Here is a 10263-nt window from a genome sequence, read left to right as displayed (position 1 = left end):
GTTTACAATAGTTAAAAACATCTATAAAGCAGTTAGAATGAAAAGCTGGCATCATTCTTTAAAATGTATGTCTCATAGCATTATGATTTTTAAGGGTTTTTTTGAGGGGATCTACTTTCATGAATTGTTCTGATAGGCACACAAGTTCTCTTTTGAAAACAAATTATGAAAAATTATTTTGCAATGGATACATGATCCTAAATGAATGATATTGCTCATTTATTAAACATTTATTGAGTGCCTACTACATGCCAGATTACTTCTCAAGGGAACCAGCTGAGAAGTGCTTCAACTATAAAATTTGAAATTATCTTTAAATTCAAGTAGCACCTAAAAAGACAAGCTGCCCAAAAGAAATGTCTGAAAACACACAGCTCCCTCATACTTCAGGAGGAGAACAGAAAGTTACCCTCTTGTAACTGGGGGAAGATATCTCCAGAGATGCACGCAGTCGCAGGCGCTGAGCACACAACACCGTTCTGCAGAGAGCTACGTGGAATTTATGCCCAGGTCAGAGGTTTACAACCCTGGGCAGACAAAAAGGAATCAAGAAGACCAGGGCTTTCTCTCTCGCTTTTGGTTTTTGGAGTGCAAAGAGGGAAAGGAAGAAGAATCATAAAACATAATACAATGTCAGTGAGAAAGACCAGAGCATGAAAGCGTCCCTGCTTTGGTTACAGAGATGTTTACGTATGAATAAACCAGAGGGCGGAAAATAGGAATAGCCGATGTGTTAGTGTGACAAGGAGTAAACTTCTCTCTCATTAGATATATTGTATTATTGTTAGAATGATATTTAGACAAAAAAATAAAATAAAATAAAGTCAGGAGAATGCAGAAAATGAAGATCAAAAGGTAAATAAGTATTGTAAAACTGCCAGGGCAAGGGAAGCAGAACAAACCAAAACACCAAACTGAAACACAGGTACTTATTTAGGCTTTATCCTTAAATGCCACCCAAAATAATCTTAAATATATAAAAACTCAATCTAGAGCTCCGAATGGCGCTAATTCATCCATTACTTCATCTCCGCTCCTCCCCATGGCACTCAGCTTGTTTGCTGAGTCATGAGATCCCGGATATCCAAAGCGCTGATCCATTTCCCTCTCCTGCATCTATAGTTCTGTGACAACTCTACAAAGAATCAGTACTTAGTAAAACGTTGGGACAGAGTTAGGCCTACTGAAATCGAGCTTTTTAGGCCCCTAGGTCTAGCCTACACTACTCTTCATTTGTAACTTTATTTTATAGAAAAGGGTACTTAGTGGGAAAATTTTTCTATGAAATTGAAGTCTTAGCTTTCAAAGGAACTTTCAAAATAAAACCCAGTCTAGCCTGAGCCCTGCTTATACGACTTATATCAGATATTTTCTTAGGATGTTATATAATTGAAATCATTCAATAAGTAAATCAACCTCAGTAGTCATGCTTATAAAATTCTACAAAGCTGTCAAATTAGTACAAAATGTAGTTGTTTTCTTTCTAAACCAAGAATGGTCTCTATCCTAAGGTGCCGTATCTAGCAGTGGTGGCGAAGCTATGGCGCACGTGCCGCAGTGGGCTGTTTGTGCCGTTGAAAGCGCTAAAAGAGTTTGAAGTCACGGTTATAGAGGCTGCCATGTTTGTCTGAGGTATGGTAAACAATGCAGTGCCTGTGTTTTTATCACAATGCTAACTTCTGGGCAGAAAGGCTACATCTCTGACCTGTAAACACAGGAATGATACTTGTGTGTTATGACTTTTCAGGATAGGTACAGAGATAGGTGAGGAGCCTCCCACCACCATGTGAAAATGACTCAATCCAAATTGCAGTTAAAGTCACTGCATTACTACACACGTGAAATGAGGTTTTCCTGGGCTGAACAATTTTGAAGAGTAAAATTTACTGTCCCGTTGTTGCTTTTACAAGTTTTGATAACCTGCATGCTTGTAAAAAGAAGCGAGTATACAGTGAGGGAATAATCCCTTTAGCCTGATAAAAATATTCTCTTCTGAGAAATGTAGGACAAAAAGCTTCACCTGATGTTTTTATTCATGGTGTTTCTCCAGCAACTGACTCGTGCAACTCCATCTAAGCTTTGGACCTACTTTCATCCCGAGGACATTGTTCTGCCCTTCTGTATGCACAGTAAGGCCGTTAGTTGTTTGCTAAGTGTCTCTCTCTGGGTATTTAATCTCTTCAGTGATATTGCTTCCTCTCAGAGAATGAGAGTTCTTTCTTTCCTTTGTATACAACCTGTCACGCAGTGGTTGAATATAGTCCTTGTGAAATAGTTCTTAAACAGATATATATGAGTAGCTGAATTGTTTAAAAACAGGGAAATTATTCATAGAGCTTCTATAGTCTATGATGAAGAACAAGAATACTTGCAGAAAAACCAGACTGCATGAATGTGGGTAATTCTCCCTCGGGAAGCTGAGTGACAAACTGATTGTCATTAGTCTCTACACCATTGCAGGGGCCTGTTCATTCCTGTCCACACCGCATGCTTAGGCTGGGGTTGTGAGGAGCCTCCCACCACCATTTTGGACAGAAGCACTCATTTCCCACCCCGGTGCACACTCAGTGTCCTGTCCTGAAATGGCCCTAGACCCCAAGGAACTGCCTCTCAGGAGGTTTTTATCCCCTCCTTGGGAGCAGTGCTACCTCAAATGGGGCCAATGCTGAGGGCCTCCCTTTTTCCCAAGTGCCCCATGGATCGGTAAGGCAGCTGCTGTGTTTGTCTCACACTCAACCTCTCCCACCCCAGGCCTCCTTGGCAGCCTGCTGGGAGGCACCCAGGGCTTTATTTAATATTCCCTACACCCAAGCTCCCTCTCTGCTTCCTGGGAAACCTACCTGGGCCCGTCCTACCTACGGTTCAAGAGAAAATATGTGGGAAAAGAAATGATTTGTCCACAGGCAAACTGTGTTTCTAAAATATCTACATCTGGTGTTCTGTGTTTCCTAAGTGGAAAAAAACAGCAGCTAAGATGTTTTAATCCTTTTATTTCTCTTGTGGTTGCTCAGACCAGGCCCTCCCTTGTCAGGTATTAAAAGTATGAAAATCAATTAAATATGGCTTTAGAAACTCCTAACCCATAAAGAATGCGCCAAAACAAAGACACTGCTATTCATCAAGCAGAGCTAATGAATATCTAGTGAGGCACTGGAAGCACTATTCCATGGTGAAATAAACAATCTTACAGTAAATGAGATTGGTAATACTTCCTTTTATGCATAGGCAGCACAACCCAGAATTTGGGATGAAAAGAATCATAGCTATTCATTCTTTCCACTTAATCTCTCAAACTCCAAGTGCTTTATTAGCATCAAACTGTCAATTTTGAGACTGGGAAGAAATTCAAACAGAAGTCAATCTGCACCAGTAATTTTGTGTAAAAAAAAAGACTTTGAGGATAATAGGATAGTTTGAAGCTGTATTAATTCTGAGGGGCTGTATATGTGTTCTTTTGCTGGTGCCAGTATTTTCCTATATTTATGAAATTTTTTGTAAAAATGAGTAAATAGTCCTATAGTCAACAGAATAAATAAAATCTTGATTGGAGTGGGGCACCTGGTAGGATATGGAAGAGACGTTTTAGAAGTCTGCCAGCCACCTCAGAGGGTGCTCACAAGTTGTGTTGCTGAGCGGTCTGTGTCCCCTTTAGCCCATCAGCCACACACCTCTCACGCCTCTGAACTGGGACCACATGCAGAGCTCACATCCAGTTAGGAGGGGCACCTGCTCAGAATGAGCTCTAGATATGGTATGCATTTTCCCTCCTAACTTCTATGTTCTTTCCTTTCTCCTCTGTCTTGCTTTTTGGCAGTCCTAAATATGCATGGCAAGGTCAAGGGTTTGATGTTTTGCATCCAGTCAAATCTTTCTCTGCATTCAGCAAGTGCAGAAATATGCATACATCCCAATGAATGAAAGTGAATGTTAGCAAATCTTTGTAAAGAATGCCATCAAATCAGTGAGCATAGCACACAGAATTATCTTTTCATTGTCCAGCACTCAAGAGCCTGGTATTCAAGTTTATCTGGGATATAGCCTGCAATTAAAATTTGAGCAAAAAATTCCAAATTTTTGAGATAAATACAGTCCTTGAATCCACACAGTCAGTCACATAATAAATTTGCTTAAAGGGCAAGCTCTCAAGCCCTAACTCACTAAACTTTTCCACTTATTTTAGATACATTTTTTTTTTTTTTGGTCTTTTTGAGACATGTAGTAGTATGTTGCTATGTAGTTCAGGCTGGACTTGAGCTTACTTTATAGCCCAGGCTGGCCTCGAACTTGCAACAATCTTCCTGCCTCAGCCTCCCAAGTGCTGGGATTACAGTCGTGCACCATCATGCCTGGCTTTAGATACAGTTTTACAAAGCCAAATAATCTGAGTTTCATGCTCTCTGAATGTACATTGAATCAGATGAGTCAAGAAGGACATAAAAATAATGATAAGAATAATGCTAAGTGCAGTAGAAGAGGCTAAAAAGTAAGAATAGGTATTTTTAAAGAATAATAATCAGAAGTCACTGAATAAAAACACTCAAGAGATATCACTAAATGAAACTGATTGAAAAAGAAAAACTTCCCTCATGTTGTTCACCTGTAGTCACATAAAGAAAGAAATATACATGTATTGAAGAAGTACTCTTCTTGCCTACTTTCAAATTGTGAACATAGTCTAAAAAGTCAGGGTACCACTGACATATTTGAGAAATCCAAGGTTCTTATGTGCTGGGCGAGTCATTCCTGCTCACCTATGGGACTTCAGAGCATTAGGACCGGCCATGCTTTGTTGAAATGCAAATATGTAAGAACTCTGGGAAAGTGAAGTTTGAAACTTCAAAGGGCAAGAACTGAAGTCCCATGCCCTTACCCCTCTGGGATGTTGTTCATTGTGTCAATCTGAGAAGTTTAGAAGGTTAACTATGTGACTCAGCAGGGAGCCAGGGTGCTTGCTTTGTATTCATCCTGAGCCTGTGCAAAAGGAGGGCATGTGAGTGCTACACAGGAGGGGGGAGCCTGCTTACAATACAAGGGAGGGACAGAGGCTTGCTCTTCTCTGCCACTCTTCCCTTGCGCTCTTGTTGCTTTTGCTGTTCCCACCGCCATGAACTGTTGCCCTCTGCCATGTGCCACTCTGCCTTGGAGCCAGCCAAGTATGGACTGAAACCTCCACAGATTGTGAGTTAAATAATCCTTTCCTTCCTTCATCTTGGGCATTGGGTATTTTGTCTCAGCAATGAGAAAAAAATAACGACAGCCTGTCTTATTTCTCTAGGTGCCTCTACTTCCCCTTCTGCCAGAGGCCAAGCCTCCCCCTCGTTCCCCTCACCTTCTAACTTCTTTCATTTTCTTTTTCATCCTTCAGCACCCAGCTTCATCTCCTCCTCATACGCTATTCCCTGGAATAAATCAGTTCTTCTTCTGTGTCTCCAGCACCCTTCCCTGAGTCCAAGTCTATTATTGTACCTGCCACACCACCCTGACATCATCTGTTGATCTAACTATGATTCTTGATTTCCTCAAGGGAGAAAACCAAGTTGTAGTGGATTGACAACTGCTGGTCAACTTATAACCCCCAGCTGAACTGAGGAAGCGTGGTGCTGGGTGTGGGAGGCCCACCTGGGGATTGTTGCCAGCAGCATAAGAGGCAGCTGTGCAGATGGAGAAGGAAGCTGTTGGGAACTGAGAAAGGCTGTGGGAACGGGTGGAAGCTGTAAGGAGTTGTTGGTTCTGTTGGAGGAGCTCATCATGCTGGTTTTCCTAATGAACTCGGCTGTTGTCATCCTCCAAGGAGCTCAGGACCTCGTTGGCAGTGAAAATAACTTCAGTTCATTTTGGGGGAGCTCTGAGCCTCACTCTGAGCATCGCTTCCTGGCTCCAAGGGGAAGATGGTATACTGCTCAGGCTCCTGGAGAAGCTTGTCCTGTTGGCTTTCCTGATTTGAACTCGGCTATCTTGATCATCTGAGGAGCTCGGGACCTCACTGTTGCTGAGGATGGCTGTGGCACTTTTCAGGGCACCTCTGGTTCTTCTGAGTGTCACTTCCTGGCCCCAGTGCAGATCCCTCAGCCTACTAACACAGATCCTTCATCCCGCTGGCATAGACTGCAGATTCCACGTTTGGGCCTTCCCAGCACAGATCCGTGAAACAGGCCTGCATGAGACATTGTCGTGGGCTCTAGGCCTCCAGTTGGATTTGTGGGAGGCATTGTTATGGGCTCTAGCTCTCCAGCTGGACTCATGAGGGACATTTCTGTGGGATCCAGGCCCTCAGCTGGATTTTTGGGCTATAGTGTGTGGACAGATTTTCTGCACTCTTTTGTGTATCATTCTTTGGGTGACTATTATAAATAATCTTATAAAATATGTGTCCTGTATTATATTGTTCCCCTTGCAAATATCCCCCAAACCATGACACAAGTCTTCTATTTTCTCTGCAGACCTAGCATTAGGTTTGACACACAGGAAGTGCTATATACAGTTTAAGGGAACTGTGTCTAATCTCCAAATGGTTTTCAGAGAACTGAAATTTCTTTTCTTTTTTGTTTTGTTTTACCAAAGAAGATCAGTTAAAGGACTCGCCTTGCTAGTTTTCCAAGACACTGTCTAACTGGAAAGTAGTAGAAATCTTTATATGGCATGCTATCTTAATTTTTAAAAATTAAAACTATTAACCTGGTGGTTGCTTAACACTGTTCCTTCCTCAAATAAAATGGTTATAATTTTGTGAAGTAGATAATATGCCAGTGCTGCATGGACACACTTCCAGCAAGCAAGTAGAACAAAAGAGTCCATGCTCCAGTGGCATCAGACTTTCTTATTAATTTTATTGAAAAGTCACTTTGAAAGAGATGATTAAAAAACTACATGTGATTCCAGCTCTGAATACTGAGGATGCATGTAGAATCGCAGGAACCCAATTTGTGTCGTCCACAAAACACCAAATAAATTTTAATCACCAAAGCTTTTATTTGGCACTTTGAAGAGCTGTTTCTTGCTTCTGCCTAGGTGGTTCATTTTATGAGCTTTTAGTGTTGCAGTCCATCTTGAGCTGCAGGCCTAAACAGACTTCAGAAGACTCTAATGATCCATCCATTGAGAAAATCATTGTAGGTGAGCCATTAGGAATTCAGGGATGAACTTTGCCTGATAATGTAGTCATTTAATGCCATGTCTATAAGAGAAAAGAGAGAATATTAATAAGGTTCAGCTGCAACAGCTGTCAAAAAAAAATTATGCAGAAAGCAGCAGGAAATCCCCAGTACAACATATGCCAAGGCACAACTTCCTTTGTTCTCATTACTTTGACAATAAATCTTAATATTTTCCAGAAATTTGGATGGATATGACAAGCAACTATGTTTATAGTCATATGATTACATTTGTTAAATTAAAAACACCAACAAGGTCATATGTTTTTTGCTCTTCTGGTAACAATGGACAGCTAAAGACACTGGCATTTATAGAAATTCCAGAGTACTATTGATGATATTTAGTTCTTACAGTTGAAATGTGGGAAATATTACACGTTCTCCAAGATCATCTTATCTGAACTGTCTTCCTCAACTCTTTGTTCTCTTTGTGTTGTCCAGTTATTTCCAATATCTCCTTAAAATCCTTCACAGTGCTACATTTGATATGTACTTTATTTACATCTAAAAGATGAAGCTTCTGCTTGATAGTTCACTTTGTCCCTTTGGTTTAATCAGAGATGATAAACAACATTATCTCTTTTGTTCACTGTACTATAAATCTTACTAAATGTTATTTCTTGAAACTGGCTTTTTATGTTGTCCAAGCTTGAAATATGGAAGTATTTTTTAAAATAGCAAAAACAAATTTTAAGACTAATACTATACTTAATGATATAAGAAACTCAGGTGTTTTATAGTGAATTCCACACATATTAAAGAAAAAAATCACAACTACTGGGCACAATAATACTTTAAATCGAGGGCTCTGAAGAATTTTTTCCCTGCAACAGGTTCTTCCATTGTGTGACAGTTAAGTCAAATAGAGAAAAGCAGCGCCCCTCTGGTGGAACCTGGTTTTCTGGGGCCAGAGTTTTCTCTGCTGAGGTCTCTGTCTTGTTCCTACCACACCCGCTCAGGAACTGATACCCACTTCTGTGCTCCCAGCAACTCAACAGGAAAACTAATGTTTCAATATGCAAGATTCAGTGGGGGGGAGATTTACTGTGCCTGAGGTAATTTCCATTTTTTTTTTTCTTACTTCTCAAGTCAACTCTGTAGCTGGAAACTTTATATGCATGTTATATCTCAAAAATCTGAAATTCAACAGGGTGAACCCCCCTGCCTGGACAGGCTGTGTATGTGTAGTAATAATTGAGATTTTCATTCCCATCTGTCCACACAAAAGACCTACTTTCCTTTTATTACCTACATTTCCTAGAAAAAATAAAAGAAGATGTATATGTGGCCTGGAACAGCCCTGGAATTAGACCCACCCAAGAGTTTGTCTTTATATTCTAAAAATTGCTGTTCTTTATAGTAAGGATTTCATGTAGGTAATTGAGAGTTGATCCCATTTGCTCAGTAGGATCTAAACAATGGTTATAAGAAAAATGGTTTCTCTTTAATTAAAATCCATGGAAGCCAGAGAATATGCTACGCCATGAACGGGGGTGGGGGTGCTGGAAACAATTTATTCATGGCATAACAGTGGGAGAAGTGTTGAACAGTGGTTCTCAAGCTTGACTGCCCATTGAAATTTCCTGGGGAAATTTTTAAGTACAGTGATGACTTGGCCCCAGCCCTAGGAATTTGTTCTTTGTGGGCTAATTGTCTTCCAAGATAGAGTTTCAACAGAAACCCCCAGATACATTCAAATATTCCTTAAGACTCAGTGTTACATTTGTTTCATAGATTTTAATCTACTGTTTCATTATTTTTCTCATTTGTATTGATAATATGAACAAATTATACATAACAATTAAAGTGGAAAAATACAAGAATCAATCAAACCGGCTGAAAAATCTTAATGTCTGATTTCTTACAGTATGATTGCTTTATGTTTAACTCTTTTTTTTGTAAGGACTTTAAATGGGTATCCTTGAACAAATGCAGTATCATAGTCATAAAGCAAAGCATGAGACTCAAATTTTGACATTCTCTTATTAGCTCTGTTGTCTTGAACAAGTCATAACTTCCCTGAGTCTCATTTCTCTTATCAGTTGGAGGAACATAGTATAATACCTGGTCTTCACACTGCAAGGCATTATTGAAAATATGAAATGAAATAATACGTGTAATGATGATGAATACATAAAAGAACGGTACATAATGGTTATTGCTAGCATGTGGAGTAGAATGTTGAGTACTAGCATGTCTCTTACAGACATTGCATTAAATAACTGCATTGTCAGGTAAATTCACCCCTGAATTTGAGATCTGCACTGTACATGGACTTAATGGATACACTTACAATGCTGTCAGCGTCCAAATATATCTCTGATGACTCTCGTAGTACCAGGATTGTAAATGCCAAGAAGTAGGGGAAGCAGAGAAAGCAGAATCCTTAGTATAACAGATTATATAGCTAAAAACACAATGTAAAAGATGCCACTGTTTAAACCAGTTTTCAACCATTTAGAGTTTCCAAAAAAATAAGCCTGTATTTTAAACAAAGGGTACAGAAAATTTTATATCTCATATTGAGCTAGACAGATAACATCTAATTTTGAAGTCAGTGAGGTTTGGAGACCTCTAACACGTAAGGCTGATCTGTTGTTTTCCATTTTGTAGATGAGATCTAAGAGGCAGAGATGCTAAGTACCTCAAGCACTGGGGGAGCAAGTAGGTGTAGCCCCTCTCCCTGTGTTCACAGCCCAGCCACTCCAGCTGGACACCATCCCCACCTGATGCTCTACCAAGTGGCTTTTCCTAACTTACTCTGCAGACATGTGTTCCCTGTTTGTAGTTGGATGTCAGTTCACATACTACTGGAACATTTTGTCTACTGTTATATAATTAACTGGAAGAAAACTTTGTGGGATGGGGAATAATAATACAGTCCAAAGATCATCAAAGAAATCCTAAGATTGTCATGACAGTGAATATTTGATTAATCATGCAAGAAGATCATCTTTATTTTGTTCATATTAAAATCAACATTTAGAAAATAATATAATTCTTTTTTGCTTATCTACAGCCTGACAATTGCCATCTGCCTAGCAAGGTTGTATAGATAACTGTGTTGCCTAACAGTAGCCACCTTCTTTGTTCCGATTTGTTATAATTATCA

The 10263-nt window shown here is 39.8% G+C and overlaps 1 long non-coding RNA gene across 1 annotated transcript in view; it reads left to right on the top strand.

The window, feature by feature from the left end:
* The first annotated feature begins 1266 nt into the window (after positions 1-1266).
* LOC102005050 overlaps positions 1267-10263 on the top strand; it is a 75063-nt gene continuing 66066 nt past the window's right edge. The window contains exons 1-2 of the long non-coding RNA XR_001231164.1: positions 1267-1632; positions 2051-2129. This is a non-coding gene — a long non-coding RNA (uncharacterized LOC102005050). The remainder of the gene's footprint in view (positions 1633-2050; positions 2130-10263) is intronic.

Source organism: Chinchilla lanigera, unplaced genomic scaffold, assembly GCF_000276665.1.
Source record: "Chinchilla lanigera isolate Chin_1 unplaced genomic scaffold, ChiLan1.0 scaffold00087, whole genome shotgun sequence".
Taxonomy (NCBI): domain Eukaryota; kingdom Metazoa; phylum Chordata; class Mammalia; order Rodentia; family Chinchillidae; genus Chinchilla; species Chinchilla lanigera.
Note: the sequence above shows the minus strand (reverse complement) of the source record. Positions and strands in the feature narration are given on the sequence as shown.